The sequence below is a fragment of the Heptranchias perlo genome, chromosome 24, assembly GCF_035084215.1.
Source record: "Heptranchias perlo isolate sHepPer1 chromosome 24, sHepPer1.hap1, whole genome shotgun sequence".
Taxonomy (NCBI): domain Eukaryota; kingdom Metazoa; phylum Chordata; class Chondrichthyes; order Hexanchiformes; family Hexanchidae; genus Heptranchias; species Heptranchias perlo.
Window position 1 is genome coordinate 17,173,252 of NC_090348.1, and position 23,836 is coordinate 17,197,087.

The 23,836-nt window shown below is 42.0% G+C and overlaps 1 protein-coding gene across 1 annotated transcript in view; it reads right to left on the bottom strand.

The window, feature by feature from the left end:
* The window catches only part of LOC137341593 (intestinal mucin-like protein), a 93,671-nt gene that overhangs the window by 41,780 nt on the left and 28,055 nt on the right, over nucleotides 1–23,836 (bottom strand). Inside the window, exons 9-15 of the mRNA XM_068004822.1 lie at nucleotides 20,358–20,411; nucleotides 18,346–18,402; nucleotides 14,764–14,817; nucleotides 12,752–12,808; nucleotides 9,032–9,085; nucleotides 4,490–4,546; nucleotides 1,024–1,077 (exon numbers count right to left, since the gene is read on the bottom strand). The gene's annotated coding sequence lies outside the window, so the exon portion shown is untranslated. The remainder of the gene's footprint in view (nucleotides 1–1,023; nucleotides 1,078–4,489; nucleotides 4,547–9,031; nucleotides 9,086–12,751; nucleotides 12,809–14,763; nucleotides 14,818–18,345; nucleotides 18,403–20,357; nucleotides 20,412–23,836) is intronic.

Sequence of the window (23,836 nt, forward strand, 5' to 3'; positions counted from 1 at the left end):
GCAACTGTAGGACAGGCCCAGAGTGGACACCCTGTGAGGTTACAAACTGCGATCGGGAACAGGCCTCTCGGTTAATCAGCATTCTCTTCACTCAGTGGGGGTAATTCTTGTGAATTCTTGTGCTCCTGTCAAACCGTTTGTGCTTAAGAATTAGGTGGCAGCGAGACCAAAATAGTCCATGCTATGGAAGTACTGACTTACCAGCGAGTTCCTACCCCTGCCAATTTTCTAGTGGACCTCGACCCAAACGTGCAGAGCTCCCGCCAAAAACAGCCGGAAGCCTCATGAATATGTTAATCAGGGTCAAATGACATAGTTATGACCATACCCCCACCCTAATATCATTTTAGTCTCTGACATTGCTGCCGTCAGTTCCTGATCCCGCCTACCAAACATGAGTGGTGCAAGTCAGAAGGTAGCCATGTTCAGTGTCCATTAAAGGAGTCCTCAGCTGCAGTCAAGGAAAGCTGCATGCAGGTTTAGTACTCATTTTTATTGCAGTTGCTTGTGGGTTTTGAGCCCCGTCCAGTAGCAAATAATAAATAGTTTGTCACTGCTGTGCTAAGCTATGATATGAGTAATATTCTGAAATAGTAGTGTTTTTTTCATTTCTTAGCATCTTTATCCTGCCTATCTCTTTTTCAAGGCTACTGACAGAACTCTCATTTGAAAACAAAACTGACTGAGGAATAACTTCACAAAAGTGACCAGGACCAAGCATTTTTTTTGGAAAACTGCCAAACACAGATCTATTTGAATAACTGCCAATCAAATATATTCTGGTACAAATCCAAAAGATGTTTCCAATTGAAATGAATTGTTTGGTCCATTTCTTTTGGATTGCTGTCTTAGACAAAATGACTAATTGTTCCAACAATATGAAATATAATTTCTATGAGTAAAGTTGTTTTTTAACCCATTGTGTACCCTGAAAGAATTAAAGAAGCCAATACTGATCTTGGTCACAAATGTTTTTGTCATAATCACTTGTTCTGCAGATAAATATAAAAAGCCATTATATACCAGGTGTGGTGAAAGGTTCAGTTGTGGGTTTTGTCACTACCTCTGTAGTTGATTCTGTAAAGGAAGGGAAACACTGAGAACAACAATGGCAAATACAGAAAAAGCAGAATGGGATGGTTTAGTTGATGAATTCATTTCCATGATTATCAAAGGCTTTGCTCAAGTAAATTCCAACAAAAGGCATTAAGACACTTAAAACCATACAACCAACAATTTAGCAAAATTCAATATAATCCCAGTTTACATTTCTTAACATACTTTAGACAGAGTCAGAGTTATGACATTAGGGTAGCCTTTCTGGTCTGAGTGAAGTTCAGTCCTGAATGGAAAGGAGCTCACGAAACACTATCTCGAAATGCAGCGAGGTACATGCATGCAAATATCTGGGTTATGCTCAATTGAATCATTATTCATTTATACCATGTGGAATGTTGACCCTGTGCAGCGTGCTATCATAATTTGGGAGGGGGGGGTGGGGAGATGAATCAGAAAATTGCGCTTCCAATTAAATTTAAAGTGAACATTATCGAAAGCAATATGTCATGGAACCAAACAGGCTATTTTAGACCTTGCATTGTGTAATGAGACAGAATAAATTAGTAATATCACAGTAAAGGATCCTGCGGGAAAGAGTGATCATAATATGATAGAATTTCACATTGAGTTTGACAGTCACATACTTAAGTCCTAAACTTAAATAAAGCCAATTACATAGGTATGAGGTGTGAGTTGGCTAAGGTAGATTGGGAAATTAAATTAAAGGGTATGACGGTTGAAAAGCAATGGCAAACATTTAAAGAAATATTTCAATATTCTCAACAAATATACATTTCGTTGAGAAATAAAAACTCCAGAGGAAAAGTGACCCACACGTGGTTAACTGAAGAAGTTAAGGATAGTATTAGATTAAAAGAAGAGGCCAATAATGCTGCCAAGAATTGTGGTAAGCCAGAGGATTAGGAGAGTTTTAGAAACCAGCAAAGGATAACCAAAAACTTGATAAAAAGGGAGAAAATAGAATATGAAAGTAAACCAGCAAGAAATATAAAATGGATTATAACAGCTTCTACAAGTGCGTAAGAAGGAAGAGAGTAGCAAAAGTAAACGTTGGTCCCCTAGAGGCTGAGACAGGAGAAATTACAATGGGGAATCAGAAAATGGCAGATGCGTTAAACAAATATTTTGTATCTGTCTTCAAGGTAGAAGACACGAAAAGCATGCCAGAAATAATGGAGAACCGAGGGGATAATGAGAGTGAGGGCCTTCAAGTAATTATTATCAGTAAAGAAAAACTAACTGGACTAAAAGCCGATAAATCCTCTGCACCTGATGGCCTACATCCAACGGTTCTAAAAGAGGTGGCGACAGAGATAGTGGATGCATTGGTTATGATCTTCCAAAATTCTCTAGATTCTAGAACGGTCCCAGAGGTTTGGAAGGTGGCAAATGTAACCCCGCTATTCAAGAAAGGAGGGAGAGAGAAAACAGGGAACTTCAGGCCAGTTAGCCTGACATTATTCATCAGGAAAATGCTTGAATCCATTATTAAGGAAGTGGTAACAGGGCACTTAGAATGTCATTATAGGATTGTGCAGAGCCAACATGGTTTTATGAAAGGGAAATCGTGTTTGACAAATTTAAAGTTTTTTGAGGATGTAACCAGCACGGTAGATAAAGGGGAACCAGTGGATGTAGTATATTTGGATTTTCAAAAGGCATTCGATAAGATGCTACATAAGAGATTGTTACGCAAGATAAGGGCTCATGGGATTGGGGCTAACATATTAGCATGGAGAGGGGATTGGTTAACGGACAGAAATCGGAGACGAGGGATAAACGGATCATTTTCAGGTTGGCAAGCTGTAACTCGTCGGTTACCGCAAGGGTCAGTGCTTGGGTCTCAGCTATTTGCAATCTATATTAATGACTTGGATGAAGGGACTGAGTGCAATTTATCCATGTTTGCTGACGATACAAAGCTGGGTGGGAAAGTAAGCAGTGAGGAGGACAGAAAGAGGCTGCCAAAGGATATAGACAGGTTAATTGTGTGGGTTAGAAGGTGGCAGATAGAGTATAATGTGGAGAAATGTGAGGTTATTCACTTTGGTAGGAAGACTAGAAAAACAGAATATTTTTTAAATGGTGAGAAATTGTTAAGTGTTGGTGTCCAGAGAGACATGGGTGTCCTGGTATAAGAAACACAAAAAGTTAGCATGCAGGTACTGCAGGCAATTAGGGAAGCAAATGGCATGTTGACCATTATTGCAAGGGGATTGGAGTACAAGAGTAAGGAAGTCTTTCTACAATTGTACAGGGCTTTGGTGAGACCTCACCTGGAGTACTGCATACAGTTTTGGTCTCCATATCCAAGGAAGGATATACTTGCCTTAGAGGCATTGCAATGGAGGTTCACGAGATTGATTCCCGGGATGAAAGGATTGTCCTATGGGGAAAGGTTGAGGAGAATGGGACTGAACTCTCTGGAGTTCAGAAGAATGAGAGGTGATCTCATTCAAACATAAGATTCTGAGAGGGCTTGATAGGTAGATGCTGAGAGGGTATTTTCCCTGGCTGGAGAGTCTATAACTAGACGGCATAGTGGCAAGATAAGGGGTCGGCCATTTAAGACTGAGATGAGGAGGAATTTCTTCACTCAGAGGGTTGTGAATCTTTGGAATGCTCTACCCCAGAGGGCTGTGGATGGTGAGTCATTGAGAATATTCAAGGCTGGGATAGGTAGATTTTTGAACTCCAGGGGCATCAAGGGATATGGGGATCGGGCAGGAAAGTGGAGTTGAGGTTGAAGATCAGCCATGATCTAATTGAAAGGTGGAGCAGGCTCGAGGGGCCGTATGGCCTACTCCTGCTACTATCTCTAATGTTCTTTTGTTCTTAAAAGCAAAATGGCACCATGGAAGAGAGGCCAAAAATTTATGTCATTTTTGGAAAGGCTGGAAAGGCATTTCAACCCATTTACAAGGTAGAAGGGGAGAGGGGAAAGAGGGGGAGGGGAAAGTGATGCCAGGCAAATAAACCCAATGTAAAGGCACAAAATGCAATGGAGGCAGTCTGCCTTGCTGGTTTGCCTCTAAAACCCAACAAAGCCAAGTATTAGCTTTTTGGGGCATCAGTGCAAGTGGGCACTCTTGGTTGTAGTTCCGGGAAAATGTGGAGCACCCCTCCCACCTCGTTACGGTTGCCAAGCAGGGTGTGCGCCATTGATTTAGGGAAGCCGCAGATATTGTGGGACAATAGGAAGAGGATGGAGAACCAGCCAATTCAACATTCTCATTTCCTCTGTGGCACCTGGAAAACAAGTATTTCCCAGCAGGGCCATCGGGCTTGTCTTCAAGAAAGGATTATTACTTTGAACTGGGTCACTTTAACTTGAACTGACTGAAATTAATTGGCTAATGACTCAAATTTCAGTGAAAGGTCTGGTCATTCATGAAATATTGGTTGTTACCAGTAGTGGTGGTGCTGATAGGCTGAGTGGTGGTTGTTGTCACTGTTGTATATATTCCTAAATAAAACACAAAAGAATTAAATGAGCAATGCTGTGGATATAATAAAGGAAAATCAAACATTTAAATGTGCCTGTCTGTAGTTTAATGTACTTTATATAACTTATTACAACAGGTACTTTTTAAAAACTTCATGGAAATGACATATGAGTTGACTTAATAAGTACCAATTGAAGGTTTGAAGAGGAAACCATTTCGAAGCATCGTGTTTGACTTGAAAGGTAATTTAGAGTAAATGAACAGCGTGTTTCGAATGTACAGAACCTCGAGGCGGGGAGTTTCCTTGGTCACAGGAGGCCAATATGCTGGGAGAAAGCAGCCTGTGGATGAGCGACACACTTGGGGTCACAGACCTGGGACCTGCTGGGACCCACAAAAAATTAACAAATGTCTGGGCTCATTAAGAAACGATACACTTTCAAGAGGGCCTGAACAGCACCACTTCCCCCAAATCCCCTTGCAATATCCCTTCCAAGTCACACACCATCCCGACTTGGAAATATATCGCCGTTCCTTCATCGTCGCTGGGTCAAAATCCTGGAACTCCCTTCCTAACAGCACTGTGGGAGAACCTTCACCACACGGACTGCAGCGGTTCAAGAAGGCGGCTCACCACCACCTTCTCAAGGGCAATTAGGGATGGGCAATAAATGCCGGCCTCGCCAGCGACGCCCACATTCCATGAACGAATAAAAAAAAAATCACAGGTGTCTGAAACACAGTAATAGTGGAACATGTGCCTGACACCTATATTCGGATGAGGGAATCTCCCCCTGAACCTGAACAATCGTGGCACTTATGCTGGTCCTATAGGCTGATAGATCTTTTGGGGATAGCACATCAAGACTGAAAGAGCCTGTGAACCATAACAAGAGTTGAGTCAGCCATAATGTTTGAATAATGGTTTGTAAATTTAAGGTCTATGTACAGAAGCAACTGTAGGACAGGCCCAGAGTGGACACCCTGTGAGGTTACAAACTGCGATAGGGAACAGGCCTCTCGGTTTATCAGCATTCTCTTCATTCAGTGGGGGTAATTCTTGTGAATTCTTGTGCTCCTGTCAAACCGTTTGTGCTTAAGAATTAGGTGGTAGCGAGACCAAAATAGTCCATGCTATGGAAGCACTGACTTACCTGCGAGTTCCTACCCCTGCCAATTTTCTGGTGGACCTCGACCCAAACGTGCAGAGCTCCCGCCAAAAACAGCCGGAAGCCTCATGAATATGTTAATCAGGGTCAAATGACATAGTTATGACCATGCCCCCACCCTAATATCATTTTAGTCTCTGACTTTGCTGCCGTCAGTTCCTGATCCCACCTACCAAACATGAGTGGTACAAGTCAGAAGGTAGCCATGTTCAGTGTCCATTAAAGGAGTCCTCAGCTGCATTCAAGGAAAGCTGCATGCAGGTTTAGTACTCATTTTTATTGCAGTTGCTTGTGGGTTTTGAGCCCCGTCCAGTAGCAAATAATAAATAGTTTGTCACTGCTGTGCTAAGCTATGATATGAGTAATATTCTGAAATAGTAGTGTTTTTTTCATTTCTGAGCATCTTTATCCTGCCTATCTCTTTTTCAAGGCAACTGACAGAACTCTCATTTGAAAACAAAACTGACTGAGGAATAACTTCACAAAAGTGACCAGGACCAAGCATTTTTTTTGAGAAACTGCCAAACACAGATCTATTCGAATAACTGCCAATCAAATATATTCGGGTACAAATCCAAAAGATGTTTCTAATTGAAATGAATTGTTTGGTCCATTTCTTTTGGATTGCTGTCTTAGACAAAATGACTAATTGTTCCAACAATATGAAATATAATTTCATAGAATCATAGAAGTTTACAACATGGAAACAGGCCCTTCGGCCCAATGTGTCCATGTCGCCCCGTTTATACCACTAAGCTAGTCCCAATTGCCTGCACTTGGCCCATCTCCCTCTATACCCATCTTACCCATGTAACTGTCCAAATGCTTTTTAAAAGACAAAATTGTACCCGCCTCTACTACTGTCTCTGGCAGCTCGTTCCAGACACTCACCCCCCCTTTGAGTGAAAAAATTGCCCCTCTGGACCCTTTTGTATCTCTCCCCCTCATCTTAAATATATGCCCCCTCGTTATAGACTCCCCTACCTTTGGGAGAAGATTTTGACTATAGACTTTATCTATGCCCCTCATTATTTTATAGACTTCTATAAGATCACCCCTTAACCTCCTACTCCCCAGGGAAAAAAGTCTCAGCCGATCCAACCTCTCCCTATAAGTCAAACCATCAAGTCCCGGAAGCATCCTAGTAAATCTTTTCTGCACTCTTCCTCGTTTAATAATATCCGTTCTATAATAGGGTGACCAGAACTGTACACAGTATTTAAAGTGTGGCTAACTAATGTCTTGTACAACTTCAACAAGACATCCCAACTCCTGTATTCAATGTTCTGACCAATGAAACCAAGCATGCTGAATGCCTTCTTCACCACCCTATCCACCTGTGACTCCACTTTCAAGGAGCTATGAACCTGTACTCCTCGATATCTTTGTTCTATAACTCTCCCCAACGCCCTACCATTAACGGAGTAGGTCCTGGCCCGATTCGATCTACCAAAATGCATCACCTCACATTTATCTAAATTAAACTCCATCTGCCATTCATCAGCCCACTGGCCCAATTTATCAAGATCCCGTTGCAATCCTAGATAACCTTCTTCACTGTCCACAATGCCACCAATCTTGGTGTCATCTGCAAACTTACTAACCATGCCTCCTAAATTCTCATCCAAATCATTAATATAAATAACAAATAACAGCGGACCCAGCACCGATCCCTGAGGCACACCGCTGGTCACAGGCCTCCAGTTTGAAAAACAACCCTCTACAACCACCCTCTGTCTTCTGCCGTCAATCCAATTTTGTATCCAATTGGCTACCTCACCTTGGATCCCGTGAGATCTAACCTTATGTAACAACCTACCATGCAGTACCTTGTCAAAGGCTTTGCTAAAGTCCATGTAGACCACGTCTACTGCACAGCCCTCATCTATCTTCTTGGATACCCCTTCAATAAACTCAATCAAATTTGTGAGACATGATTTTCCTCTCACAAAACCATGCTGACTGTTCCCAATCAGTCCCTGCCTCTCCAAATGCCCGTAGATCCTGTCTCTCAGAATACCTTCTAACAACTTACCCACTACAGATGTCAGGCTCACCGGTCTGTCGTTCCCAGGCTTTTCCCTGTCGCCCTTCTTAAACAAAGGCACAACATTTGCTACCCTCCAATCTTCAGGCACCTCACCTGTAGCTGTCGATGATTCAAATATCTCTGCTCGGGGACCCGCAATTTCCTCCCTAACCTCCCATAACGTCCTGGGATACATTTCATCAGGCCCCGGAGATTTATCTACCTTGATGCGCGTTAAGACTTCCAGCACCTCCCTCTCTGTAATATGTACACTCCTCAAGACATCACTATTTATTTCCCCAAGTTCCCTAACATCCATGCCTTTCTCAACCGTAAATACCGATGCGAAATATTCATTTAGGATCTCACCCATCTCTAGTGGTTCCGCACATGGATGACCTTGTTGATCCTTCAGTGGCCCTACTCTCTCCCTAGTTACTCTTTTGCCCTTTATGTATTTGTAGAAGCTCTTTGGATTCACCTTTGCCTTATCTGCCAAAGCAATCTCATATCCCCTTTTTGCCCCCCTGATTTCTCTCTTAACTCTACTCTGGCAATCTCTATACTCTTCAAGGGATCCACTTGATCCCAGCTGCCGATGCATGTCATATGCCTCCTTCTTCTTTCTGACTAGGGCCTCAATCACTCGAGTAATCCAAGGTTCCCTACTTCTACCAGCCTTGCCCATCACTTTATAAGGAATGTGCTTACCCTGAACCCTGGTTAACACACTTTTGAAAGCCTCCCACTTACCAGACGTCCCTTTGCCTGCCAACAGACTCTCCCAATCAACTTCTGAAAGTTCCTGTCCAATACCATCAGAATTGGCCTTTCCCCAATTTAGAATTTTAACTTCTGGGCCAGACCTATCATTATCCATAGCTATCCTAAAACTAATGGAATTATGATCACTGGTCCCAAAGTGATCCCTCACTAACACTTCTGTCACCTGCCCTTCCTTATTTCCCAAGAGGAGGTCAAGTTTTGCCCCCTCTCTAGTCGGGCCATCCACAAACTGAATGAGAAATTCTTCCTGAATGCACTCAACAAATTTCTCACCATCCAAGCCCCTAATGCTATGGCTGTCCCAGTCAATGTAGGGAAAGTTAAAGTCCCCGACTGTTAACACCCTATTTTTCTTGCAGCTGTCTGAAATCTCCTTACAAATTTCGATGAGTAAATTTGTTTTTTAACCCTTTGTGTACCCTGAAAGAATTAAAGCAGCCAATACTGAACTAAATCTTGGTCACAAATGTTTTTGTCATAATCACTTGTTCTGCAGATAAATATAAAAAGCCATTATTTACCAGGTGTGGTGAAAGGTTCAGTTGTGGGTTTTGTCACTACCTCTGTAGTTGATTCTGTAAAGGAAGGGAAACACTGAACAACAATGGCAAATACAGAAAAAACAGAATGGAATGGGTTAGTTGATTAATTTATTTCCATGATTATCAAAGGCTTTGCTCAAGTAAATTCCAACAAAAGGCATTAAGACACTTAAAACCATACGACCAACAATTTAGCAAAATTCAACATAATCCCAGTTTACATTTCTTAACATACTTTAGACAGAGTCAGAGTTATGACATTAGGGTAGCCTTTCTGGTCTGAGTGAAGTTCAGTCCTGAATGGAAAGGAGCTCACGAAACACTATCTCGAAATGCAGCGAGGTACGTGCATGCAATTTTCTGTGTTCTGCTCAATTGAATCATTATTCATTATACCATGTGGAATGTTGACCCTGTCCAGCGTGCTATCATAATTTGGGAGGGCGGGGAGGGTGGGGGGGTGGGGGGGTGCGGGAGTTGAATCAGAAAATTGCGCTTCTAATGAAATTTAAAGTGCACGTTATCTGAAGCAAATGTCATGGAACCAACCAGGGAACAGGCTATTTTAGACCTTGTATTGAGTAATGAGACAGAATTAATTAGTAATATCACAGTAAAGGATCCTGCGGGAAAGTGTGATCATAATATGATAGAATTTCACATTGAGTTTGACAGTCACGTACTTAAGTCCTAAACTTAAATAAAGCCAATTACACAGGTATGAGGTGTGAGTTGGCTAAGGTAGATTGGGAAATTAAATTAAAGGGTATGACGGTTGAAAAGCAATGGCAAACATTTAAAGAAATATTTCAATATTCTCAACAAATATACATTTCGTTGAGAAATAAAAACTCCACAGGAAAAGTGACCCACACGTGGTTAACTAAAGAAGTTAAGGATAGTATTAGATTAAAAGAAGAGGCCAATAATGCTGCCAAGAATTGTGGTAAGCCAGAGGATTAGGAGAGTTTTAGAAGCCAGCAAAGGACAACCAAAAAATTGATAAAAAGGGAGAAAATAGAATATGAAAGTAAACTCTCAAGAAATATAAAATGGATTATAACAGCTTCTACAAGTGCGTAAGAAGGAAGAGAGTAGCAAAAGTAAACGTTGGTCCCCTAGAGGCTGAGACAGGAGAAATTACAATGGGGAATCAGAAAATGGCAGATGCGTAAAACAAATATTTTGTATCTGTCTTCAAGGTAGAAGACACGAAAAGCATGCCAGAAATAATGGAGAACCGAGGGGATAATGAGAGTGAGGGCCTTAAAATAATTATTATCAGTAAAGAGAAACTAATTGGACTAAAAGCCGATAAATCCCCTGCACCTGATGGCCTACATCCAAGGGTTCTAAAAGAGGTGGCTCCAGAGATAGTGGATGCATTGGTTATGATCTTCCAAAATTCTCTAGATTCTAGAACGGTCCCAGAGGTTTGGAAGGTGGCAAATGTAACCCCACTATTCAAGAAAGGAGGGAGAGAGAAAACAGGGAACTTCAGGCCAGTTCGCCTGACATCAGTCATCAGGAAAATGCTGGAATCCATTATTAAGGAAGTGGTAATAGGGCACTGAGAAAGTCATTATAGGATTGTGCAGAGCCAACATGGTTTTATGAAAGGGAAATCGTGTTTGACAAATTTAATGTTTTTTGAGGATGTAACCAGCAGGGTAGATGAAGGGAAACCAGTGGATGCAGTATATTTGGATTTTCAAAAGGCATTCGATAAGATGCTACATAAGAGATTGTTACGCAAGATAAGGGCTCATGGGATTGGGGCTAACATATTAGCATGGAGAGGGGATTGGTTAACGGACAGAAATCAGAGAGGAGAGATAAACGGATCATTTTCAGGTTGGCAAGCTGTAACTAGTGGGTTACCGCAAGGGTCAGTGCTTGGGTCTCAGCTATTTGCAATCTATATTAATGACTTGGATGAAGGGACTGATTGTAATGTATCCATGTTTGCTGACGATACAAAGCTAGGTGGGAAAGTAAGCAGTGAGGAGGACACAAAGAGCCTGCCAAAGGATATAGACAGGTTAAGTGTGTGGGTAAGAAGGTGGCAGATAGAGTATAATGTGGAGAAATGTGAGGTTCTTCACTTTGGTCGGAAGACTAGAAAAACAGAGTATTTTTTAAATGGTGAGAAATTGTTAAATGTTGGTGTCCAGAGAGACATGGGTGTCCTGGGAGAAGAAACACAAAAAGTTAGCATGCAGGTACTGCAGGCAATTAGGCAAGCAAATGGCATGTTGACCATTATTGCAAGGGGATTGGAGTACAAGAGTAAGGAAGTCTTTCTACAATTGTACAGGGCTTTGGTGAGACCTCACCTGGAGTACTGCATACAGTTTTGGTCTCCATATCTAAGGAAGGATATACTTGCCTTAGAGGCCGTGCAATGGAAGTTCACGAGATTGATTCCTGGGATGAAAGGATTGTCCTATTGGGAGAGGTTGAGCAGAATGGGACTATACTCTCTGGAGTTCAGAAGAATGAGAGGTGATCTCATTCAAACATAAGATTGTAAACAATTTTACAACACCAAGTTATAGTCCAGCAATTTTATTTTAAATTCACAAGCTTTCGGAGGCTTCCTCCTTCGTCAGGTGAACGATGTTCACCTGACGAAGGAGGAAGCCTCCGAAAGCTTGTGAATTTAAAATAAAATTGCTGGACTATAACTTGGTGTTGTAAAATTGTTTACGATTGTCAACCCCAGTCCATCACCGGCATCTCCACATCAAACATAAGATTCTGAGAGGGCTTGACAGGTAGATGCTGAGAAGTTGTTTTCCCTGGCTGGAGAGTCTATAACTAGACGGCATAGCAGCAAAATAAGGGGTCGGCCATTTAAGACTGAGATGAGGAGGAATTTCTTCACTCAGAGGGTTGTGAATCTTTGGAATTCTCTCCCCCAGAGGGCTGTGGATGGTGAGTCATTGAGAATATTCAAGGCTGGGATCGGTAGGTTTTTGGACTCCAGGGGCATCAAGGGATATGGGGATCGGGCAGGAAAGTGGAGTTGAGGTTGAAGATCAGCCATGATCTAATTGAAAGGTGGAGCAGGCTCGAGGGGCCGTATGGCCTACTCCTGCTACTATCTCTAATGTTCTTTTGTTCTTAAAAGCAAAATGGCACCATGGAAGAGAGGCCAAAAATTTATGTCATTTTTGGAAAGGCTGGAAAGGCATTTCAACCCATTTACAAGGTAGAAGGGGAGAGGGTAAAGAGGAGTGAGGGGAAAGTGATGCCAGGCAAATAAACCCAATGTAAAGGCACAAAATGCAATGGAGGCAGTCTGCCTTGCTGGTTTGCCTCTAAAACCCAACAAAGCCAAGTATTAGCTTTTTGGGGCATCAGTGCAAGTGGGCACTCTTGGTTGTAGTTCCGGGAAAATGTGGAGCACCCCTCCCACCTCGTTACGGTTGCCAAGCAGGGTGTGCGCCATTGATTTAGGGAAGCCGCAGATATTGTGGGACAATCGGAAGAGGATGGAGAACCAGCCAATTCAACATTCTCATTTCCTCTGTGGCACCTGGAAAACAACTATTTCCCAGCAGGGCCATCGGGCTGGTCTTCAAGAAAGGATTATTAATTAGAACTGGGTCACTAACTTGAACTGACCAAAATTAATTGGCTAATGACTCAAATTCCAGTGATAGGTATGGTCATTCATGAAATATTGGTTGTTACCAGTAGCGGTGGTGCTGATAGGCTGAGTGGTGGTTGTTGTCACTGTTGTATATATTCCTAAATAAAACACAAAAGAATTAAATGAGCAATGCTGTGGATATAATAAAGGAAAATCAAACATTTAAATGTGCCTGTCTGTAGTTTAATGTACTTTATATAACTTATTACAACAGGTACTTTTTAAAAACTTCATGGAAATGACATATGAGTTTACATAATAAGTACCAATTGAAGGTTTGAAGAGGAAACCATTTCGAAGCATAGTGTTTGACTTGAAAGGTAATTTAGAGTAAATGAACAGTGTGGTTCGAATGTACAGAACCTCCAGGCGGGGAGTTTCCTTTGCCACAGGAGGCCAATATGCTGGGAGAAAGCAGCCTGTGGATGAGCGACCCACTTGGGGTTACAGACCTGGGACCTGCTGGGACCCACGAAAAATTAACAAATGTCTGGGCTCATTAAGAAATGATACACTTTCAAGAGGGCCTGAACAGCACCACTTCCCCCAACTCCCCTTGCAATATCCCTTCCAAGTCACACACCATCCCGACTTGGAAATATATCGCCGTTCCTTCATCGTCACTGGGTCAAAATCCTGGAACTCCCTTCCTAACAGCACTGTGGGAGAACCTTCACCACACGGACTGCAGCGGTTCAAGAAGGCGGCTCACCACCACCTTCTCAAGGGCAATTAGGGATGGGCAATAAATGCCGGCCTCGCCAGCGACGCCCACATTCCATGAACGAATAAAAAAAAATCACAGGTGTCTGAAACACAGTAATAGTGGAACATGTGCCTGACACCTATATTCGGATGAGGGAATCTCCCCCTGAACCTCAACAATCGTGGCACTTATGCTGGTCCTATAGGCTGATAGATCTTTTGGGGATAACACATCAAGACTGAAAGAGCCTGTGAACCATAACAAGAGTTGAGTCAGCCATAATGTTTGAATAATGGTTTGTAAATTTAAGGTCTATGTACAGAAGCAACTGTAGGACAGGCCCAGAGTGGACACCCTGTGAGGTTACAAACTGCGATAGGGAACAGGCCTCTCGGTTTATCAGCATTCTCTTCACTCAGTGGGGGTAATTCTTGTGAATTCTTGTGCTCCTGTCAAACCGTTTGTGTTTATGAATTAGGTGGTAGCGAGACCAAAATAGTCCATGCTATGGAAGCACTGACTTACCAGCGAGTTCCTACCCCTGCCAATTTTCTCGTGGACCTCGACCCAAACGTGCAGAGCTCCCGCCAAAAACAGCCGGAAGCCTCATGAATATGTTAATCAGGGTCAAATGACATAGTTATGACCATACCCCCACCCGAATATCATTTTAGTCTCTGACATTGCTGCCGTCAGTTCCTGATCCCGCCTACCAAACATGAGTGGTGCAAGTCAGAAGGTAGCCATGTTCAGTGTCCATTAAAGGAGTCCTCAGCTGCAGTCAAGGAAAGCTGCATGCACATTTAGTACTCATTTTTATGGCAGTTGCTTGTGGGTTTTGAGCCCCGTCCAGTCGCAAATAATAAATAGTTTGTCACTGCTGTGCTAAGCTATGATATGAGTAATATTCTGAAATAGTAGTGTTTTTTTCATTTCTTAGCATCTTTATCCTGCCTATCTCTTTTTCAAGGCTACTGACAGAACTCTCATTTGAAAACAAAACTGACTGAGGAATAACTTCACAAAAGTGACCAGGACCAAGCATTTTTTTTGAAAAACTGCCAAACACAGATCTATTTGAATAACTGCCAATCAAATATATTCTGGTACAAATCCAAAAGATGTTTCCAATTGAAATGAATTGTTTGGTCCATTTCTTTTGGATTGCTGTCTTAGACAAAATGACAAATTGTTCCAACAATGTGAAATATAATTTCTATGAGTAAAGTTGTTTTTTAACCCATTGTGTACCCTGAAAGAATTAAAGAAGCCAATACTGATCTTGGTCACAAATGTTTTTGTCATAATCACTTGTTCTGCAGATAAATATAAAAAGCCATTATATACCAGGTGTGGTGAAAGGTTCAGTTGTGGGTTTTGTCACTACCTCTGTAGTTGATTCTGTAAAAGAAGGGAAACACTGAGAACAACAATGGCAAATACAGAAAAAACAGAATGGGATGGTTTAGTTGATTATTTTATTTCCATGATTATCAAAGGCTTTGCTCAAGTAAATTCCAACGAAAGGCATTAAGACACTTAAAACCATACGACCAACAATTTAGCAAAATTCAATATAATCCCAGTTTACATTTCTTAACATACTTTAGACAGAGTCAGAGTTATGACATTAGGGTAGCCTTTCTGGTCTGAGTGAAGTTCAGTCCTGAATGGAAAGGAGCTCGCAAAACACTATCTAGAAATGCAGCGAGGTACGTGCATGCAATTTTCTGTGTTCTGCTCAATTGCATCATTATTCATTATACCATGTGGAATGTTGACCCTGTGCAGCGTGCTATCATAATTTGGGACGGGGGGAGGGGGGGAGTTGAATCAGAAAATTGCGCTTCTAATGAATTGAGATTAGAGTAGACAGGGCTGATGGCCGGCGCGGACACGATGGGCCGAAAGGCCTCTATCCGTGCTGAAAACTCTATGACTCTAACTCTCTCTATGACTCTATGAAATTTAAAGTGCACGTTATCTAAAGCAAATGTCATGGAACCAACCAGGGAACAGGCTATTTTAGACCTTGTATTGAGTAATGAGACAGAATTAATTAGTAATATCACAGTAAAGGATCCTGCGGGAAAGAGTGATCATAATATGATAGAACTTCACATTGAGTTTGACAGTCACATACTTAAGTCCTAAACTTAAATAAAGCCAATTACACAGGTATGAGGTGTGAATTGGTAAGGTAGATTGGGAAATTAAATTAAAGGGTATGACGGTTGAAAAGCAAAGGCAAACATTTAAAGAAATATTTCAATATTCCGAACAAATATACATTTCGTTGAGAAATAAAAACTCCACAGGAAAAGTGACCCACACGTGGTTAACTAAAGAAGTTAAGGATAGTATTAGATTAAAAGAAGAGGCCAATAATGCTGCCAAGAATTGTGGTAAGCCAGAGGATTAGGAGAGTTTTAGAAGCCAGCAAAGGACAACCAAAAACTTGATAAAAAGGGAGAAAATAGAATATGAAAGTAAACTCTCAAGAAATATAAAATGGATTATAACAGCTTCTACAAGTGCGTAAGAAGGAAGAGAGTAGCAAAAGTAAACGTTGGTCCCCTAGAGGCTGAGACAGGAGAAATTACAATGGGGAATCAGAAAATGGCAGATGCGTAAAACAAATATTTTGTATCTGTCTTCAAGGTAGAAGACACGAAAAGCATGCCAGAAATAATGGAGAACCGCGGGGATAATGAGAGTGAGGGCCTTCAAGTAATTATTATCAGTAAAGAAAAACTAATTGGACTAAAAGCCGATAAATCCCCTGCACCTGATGGCCTACATCCAAGGGTTCTAAAAGAGGTGGCTCCAGAGATAGTGGATGCATTGGTTATGATCTTCCAAAATTCTCTAGATTCTAGAACGGTCCCAGAGGTTTGGAAGGTGGCAAATGTAACCCCACTATTCAAGAAAGGAGGGAGAGAGAAAACAGGGAACTTCAGGCCAGTTAGCCTGACATCATTCATCAGGAAAATGCTGGAATCCATTATTAAGGAAGTGGTAATAGGGCACTTAGAAAGTCATTGTAGGATTGTGCAGAGCCAACATGGTTTTATGAAAGGGAAATCGTGTTTGACAAATTTAATGTTTTTTGAGGATGTAACCAGCAGGGTAGATGAAGGGAAACCAGTGGATGTGGTATATTTGGATTTTCAAAAGGCATTCGATAAGATGCTACATAAGAGATTGTTACGCAAGATAAGGGCTCATGGGATTGGGGCTAACATATCAGCATGGAGAGGGAATTGGTTAACGGACAGAAATCAGAGAGGAGAGATAAACGGATCATTTTCAGGTTGGCAAGCTGTAACTAGTGGGTTACCGCAAGGGTCAGTGCTTGGGTCTCAGCTATTTGCAATCTATATTAATGACTTGGATGAAGGGACTGAGTGTAATGTATCCATGTTTGCTGACGATACAAAGCTAGGTGGGTAAGTAAGCAGTGAGGAGGACACAAAGAGCCTGCCAAAGGATATAGACAGGTTAAGTGTGTGGGTAAGAAGGTGGCAGATAGAGTATAATGTGGAGAAATGTGAGGTTATTCACTTTGGTAGGAAGACTAGAAAAACAGAGTATTTTTTAAATGGTGAGAAATTGTTAAATGTTGGTGTCCAGAGAGACATGGGTGTCCTGGTATAAGAAACACAAAAAGTTAGCATGCAGGTACTGCAGGCAATTAGGGAAGCAAATGGCATGTTGACCATTATTGCAAGGGGATTGGAGTACAAGAGTAAGGAAGTCTTTCTACAATTGTACAGGGCTTTGGTGAGACCTCACCTGGAGTAATGCATACAGTTTTGGTCTCCATATCCAAGGAAGGATGTACTTGCCTTAGAGGCCGTGCAATGGAGGTTCACAAGATTGATTCCTGGGATGAAAGGATTGTCCTATTGGGAGAGGTTGAGTAGAATGGGACTATACTCTCTGGAGTTCAGAAGAATGAGAGGTGATCTCATTCAAACATAAGATTCTGAGAGGGCTTGACAGGTAGATGCTGAGAAGTTGTTTTCCCTGGCTGGAGAGTCTATAACTAGACGGCATAGCAGCAAAATAAGGGGTCGGCCATTTAAGACTGAGATGAGGAGGAATTTCTTCACTCAGAGGGTTGTGAATCTTTGGAATTCTCTACCCCAGAGGGCTGTGGATGGTGAGTCATTGAGAATATTCAAGGCTGGGATAGGTAGGTTTTTGGACTCCAGGGGCATCAAGGGATATGGGGATCGGGCAGGAAAGTGGAGTTGAGGTTGAAGATCAGCCATGATCTAATTGAAAGGTGGAGCAGGCTCGAGGGGCCGTATGGCCTACTCCTGCTACTATCTCTAATGTTCTTTTGTTCTTAAAAGCAAAATGGCACCATGGAAGAGAGGCCAAAAATTTATGTCATTTTTGGAAAGGCTGGAAAGGCATTTCAACCCATTTACAAGGTAGAAGGGGAGAGGGGAAACAGGGGTGAGGGGAAAGTGATGCCAGGCAAATAAACCCAATGTAAAGGCACAAAATGCAATGGAGGCAGTCTGCCTTGCTGGTTTGCCTCTAAAACCCAACAAAGCCAAGTATTAGCTTTTTGGGGCATCAGTGCAAGTGGGCACTCTTGGTTGTAGTTCCGGGAAAATGTGGAGCACCCCTCCCACCTCGTTACGGTTGCCAAGCAGGGTGTGCGCCATTGATTTAGGGAAGCCGCAGATATTGTGGGACAATAGGAAGAGGATGGAGAACCAGCCAATTCAACATTCTCATTTCCTCTGTGGCACCTGGAAAACAAGTATTTCCCAGCAGGGCCATCGGGCTGGTCTTCAAGAAAGGATTATTAATTAGAACTGGGTCACTTTAACTTGAACTGACCAAAATTAATTGGCTAATGACTCAAATTTCAGTGAAAGGTCTGGTCATTCATGAAATATTGGTTGTTACCAGTGGCGGTGGTGCTGATAGGCTGAGTGGTGGTTGTTGTCACTGTTGTATATATTCCTAAATAAAACACAAAGGAATTAAATGAGCAATGCTGTGGATATAATAAAGGAAAATCAAACATTTAAATGTGCCTGTCTGTAGTTTAATGTACTTTATATAACTTATTACAACAGGTACTTTTTAAAAACTTCATGGAAATGACATATGAGTTGACTTAATAAGTACCAATTGAAAGTTTGAAGAGGAAACCATTTCGAAGCATAGTGTTTGACTTGAAAGGTAATTTAGAGTAAATGAACAGTGTGGTTCGAATGTACAGAACCTCCAGGCGGGGAGTTTCCTTGGCCACAGGAGGCCAATATGCTGGGAGAAAGCGGCCTGTGGATGAGCGACCCACTTGGGGTTACAGACCTGGGACCTGCTGGGACCCACAAAAAATTAACAAATGTCTGGGCTCATTAAGAAATGATACACTTTCAAGAGGGCCTGAACAGCACCACTTCCCCCAACTCCCCTTGCAACATCCCTTCCAAGTCACACACCATCCCGACTTGGAAATATTTCGCCGTTCCTTCATCGTCACTGGGTCAAAATCCTGGAGCTCCCTTCCTAACAGCACTGTGGGAGAACCTTCACCACACGGACTGCAGCGGTTCAAGAAGGCGGCTCACCACCACCTTCTCAAGGGCAATTAGGGATGGGCAATAAATGCCGGCCTCGCAAGCGACACCCACATTCCATGAAATAATTTTTAAAAATCACAGGTGTCTGAAACACAGTAATAGTGGAACATGTGCCTGACACCTATATTCGGATGAGGGAATCTCCCCCTGAACCTCAACAATCGTGGCACTTATGCTGGTCCTATAGGCTGATAGATCTTTTGGGGATAGCACATCAAGACTGAAAGAGCCTGTGAACCATAACAAGAGTTGAGTCAGCCATAATGTTTGAATAATGGTTTGTAAATTTAAGGTCTATGTACAGAAGCAACTGTAGGACAGGCCCAGAGTGGACACCCTGTGAGGTTACAAACTGCGATAGGGAACAGGCCTCTCGGTTAATCAGCATTCTCTTCACTCAGTGGGGGTAATTCTTGTGAATTCTTGTGCTCCTGTCAAACCGTTTGTGCTTAAGAATTAGGTGGTAGCGAGACCAAAATAGTCCATGCTATGGAAGCACTGACTTACCAGCGAGTTCCTACCCCTGCCAATTTTCTCGTGGACCTCGACCCAAACGTGCAGAGCTCCCGCCAAAAACAGCCGGAAGCCTCATGAATATGTTAATCAGGGTCAAATGACATAGTTATGACCATACCCCCACCCGAATATCATTTTAGTCTCTGACATTGCTGCCGTCAGTTCCTGATCCCGCCTACCAAACATGAGTGGTACAAGTCAGAAGGTAGCCATGTTCAGTGTCCATTAAAGGAGTCCTCAGCTGCAGTCAAGGAAAGCTGCATGCAGGTTTAGTACTCATTTTTATGGCAGTTGCTTGTGGGTTTTGAGCCCCGTCCAGTAGCAAATAATAAATAGTTTGTCACTGCTGTGCTAAGCTATGATATGAGTAATATTCTGAAATAGTAGTGTTTTTTTCATTTCTTAGCATCTTTATCCTGCCTATCTCTTTTTCAAGCCGACTGACAGAACTCTCATTTGAAAACAAAACTGACTGAGGAATAACTTCACAAAACTGACCAGGACCAAGCATTTTTTTTGAAAAACTGCCAAACACAGATCCATTTGAATAACTGCCAATCAAATATATTCTGGTACAAATCCAAAAGATGTTTCCAATTGAAATGAATTGTTTGGTCCATTTCTTTTGGATTGCTGTCTTAGACAAAATGACTAATTGTTCCAACAATATGAAATATAATTTCTATGAGTAAAGTTGTTTTTTAACCCATTGTGTACCCTGAAAGAATTAAAGAAGCCAATACTGATCTTGGTCACAAATGTTTTTGTCATAATCACTTGTTCTGCAGATAAATATAAAAAGCCATTATATACCAGGTGTGGTGAAAGGTTCAGTTGTGGGTTTTGTCACTACCTCTGTAGTTGATTCTGTAAAAGAAGGGAAACACTGAGAACAACAATGGCAAATACAGAAAAAACAGAATGGGATGGTTTAGTTGATTATTTTATTTCCATGATTATCAAAGGCTTTGCTCAAGTAAATTCCAACGAAAGGCATTAAGACACTTAAAACCATACGACCAACAATTTAGCAAAATTCAATATAATCCCAGTTTACATTTCTTAACATACTTTAGACAGAGTCAGAGTTATGACATTAGGGTAGCCTTTCTGGTCTGAGTGAAGTTCAGTCCTGAATGGAAAGGAGCTCGCAAAACACTATCTAGAAATGCAGCGAGGTACGTGCATGCAATTTTCTGTGTTCTGCTCAATTGCATCATTATTCATTATACCATGTGGAATGTTGACCCTGTGCAGCGTGCTATCATAATTTGGGAGGGGGGGAGGGGGGGAGTTGAATCAGAAAATTGCGCTTCTAATGAATTGAGATTAGAGTAGACAGGGCTGATGGCCGGCGCGGACACGATGGGCCGAAAGGCCTCTATCCGTGCTGAAAACTCTATGACTCTAACTCTCTCTATGACTCTATGAAATTTAAAGTGCACGTTATCTAAAGCAAATGTCATGGAACCAACCTGGGAACAGGCTATTTTAGACCTTGTATTGAGTAATGAGACAGAATTAATTAGTAATATCACAGTAAAGGATCCTGCGGGAAAGAGTGATCATAATATGATAGAACTTCACATTGAGTTTGACAGTCACATACTTAAGTCCTAAACTTAAATAAAGCCAATTACACAGGTATGAGGTGTGAATTGGTAAGGTAGATTGGGAAATTAAATTAAAGGGTATGACGGTTGAAAAGCAAAGGCAAACATTTAAAGAAATATTTCAATATTCCGAACAAATATACATTTCGTTGAGAAATAAAAACTCCACAGGAAAAGTGACCCACACGTGGTTAACTAAAGAAGTTAAGGATAGTATTAGATTAAAAGAAGAGGCCAATAATGCTGCCAAGAATTGTGGTAAGCCAGAGGATTAGGAGAGTTTTAGAAGCCAGCAAAGGACAACCAAAAACTTGATAAAAAGGGAGAAAATAGAATATGAAAGTAAACTCTCAAGAAATATAAAATGGATTATAACAGCTTCTACAAGTGCGTAAGAAGGAAGAGAGTAGCAAAAGTAAACGTTGGTCCCCTAGAGGCTGAGACAGGAGAAATTACAATGGGGAATCAGAAAATGGCAGATGCGTAAAACAAATATTTTGTATCTGTCTTCAAGGTAGAAGACACGAAAAGCATGCCAGAAATAATGGAGAACCGCGGGGATAATGAGAGTGAGGGCCTTCAAGTAATTATTATCAGTAAAGAAAAACTAATTGGACTAAAAGCCGATAAATCCCCTGCACCTGATGGCCTACATCCAAGGGCTCTATAAGAGGTGGCTACAGAGATAGTGGATGCATTGGTTATGATCTTCCAAAATTCTCTAGATTCTAGAACGGTCCCAGAGGTTTGGAAGGTGGCAAATGTAACCCCACTATTCAAGAAAGGAGGGAGAGAGAAAACAGGGAACTTCAGGCCAGTTAGCCTGACATCATTCATCAGGAAAATGCTGGAATCCATTATTAAGGAAGTGGTAATAGGGCACTTAGAAAGTCATTGTAGGATTGTGCAGAGCCAACATGGTTTTATGAAAGGGAAATCGTGTTTGACAAATTTAATGTTTTTTGAGGATGTAACCAGCAGGGTAGATGAAGGGAAACCAGTGGATGTAGTATATTTGGATTTTCAAAAGGCATTCGATAAGATGCTACATAAGAGATTGTTACGCAAGATAAGGGCTCATGGGATTGGGGCTAACATATTAGCATGGAGAGGGAATTGGTTAATGGACAGAAATCAGAGAGGAGAGATAAACGGATCATTTTCAGGTTGGCAAGCTGTAACTAGTGGGTTACCGCAAGGGTCAGTGCTTGGGTCTCAGCTATTTGCAATCTATATTAATGACTTGGATGAAGGGACTGAGTGTAATGTATCCATGTTTGCTGACGATACAAAGCTAGGTGGGTAAGTAAGCAGTGAGGAGGACACAAAGAGCCTGCCAAAGGATATAGACAGGTTAAGTGTGTGGGTAAGAAGGTGGCAGATAGAGTATAATGTGGAGAAATGTGAGGTTATTCACTTTGGTAGGAAGACTAGAAAAACAGAGTATTTTTTAAATGGTGAGAAATTGTTAAATGTTGGTGTCCAGAGAGACATGGGTGTCCTGGTATAAGAAACACAAAAAGTTAGCATGCAGGTACTGCAGGCAATTAGGGAAGCAAATGGCATGTTGACCATTATTGCAAGGGGATTGGAGTACAAGAGTAAGGAAGTCTTTCTACAATTGTACAGGGATTTGGTGAGACCTCACCTGGAGTACTGCATACAGTTTTGGTCTCCATATCCAAGGAAGGATATACTTGCCTTAGAGGCCGTGCAATGGAGGTTCACAAGATTGATTCCTGGGATGAAAGGATTGTCCTATTGGGAGAGGTTGAGTAGAATGGGACTATACTCTCTGGAGTTCAGAAGAATGAGAGGTGATCTCATTCAAACATAAGATTCTGAGAGGGCTTGACGGTTAGATGCTGAGAAGTTGTTTTCCCTGGCTGGAGAGTCTATAACTAGACGGCATAGTAGCAAGATAAGGGGTCGGCCATTTAAGACTGAGATGAGGAGGAATTTCTTCACTCAGAGGGTTGTGAATCTTTGGAATTCTCTCCCCCAGAGGGCTGTGGATGGTGAGTCATTGAGAATATTCAAGGCTGGGATAGGTAGGTTTTTGGACTCCAGGGGCATCAAGGGATATGGGGATCGGGCAGGAAAGTGGAGTTGAGGTTGAAGATCAGCCATGATCTAATTGAAAGGTGGAGCAGGCTCGAGGGGCCGTATGGCCTACTCCTGCTACTATCTCTAATGTTCTTTTGTTCTTAAAAGCAAAATGGCACCATGGAAGAGAGGCCAAAAATTTATGTCATTTTTGGAAAGGCTGGAAAGGCATTTCAACCCATTTACAAGGTAGAAGGGGAGAGGGGAAAGAGGGGTGAGGGGAAAGTGATGCCAGGCAAATAAACCCAATGTAAAGGCACAAAATGCAATGGAGGCAGTTTGCCTTGCTGGTTTGCCTCTAAAACCCAACAAAGCCAAGTATTAGCTTTTTGGGGCATCAGTGCAAGTGGGCACTCTTGGTTGTAGTTCCGGGAAAATGTGGAGCACCCCTCCCACCTCGTTACGGTTGCCAAGCAGGGTGTGCGCCATTGATTTAGGGAAGCCGCAGATATTGTGGGACAATAGGAAGAGGATGGAGAACCAGCCAATGCATCATTCTCATTTCCTCTGTGGCACCTGGAAAACAACTATTTCCCAGCAGGGCCATCGGGCTTGTCTTCAAGAAAGGATTAT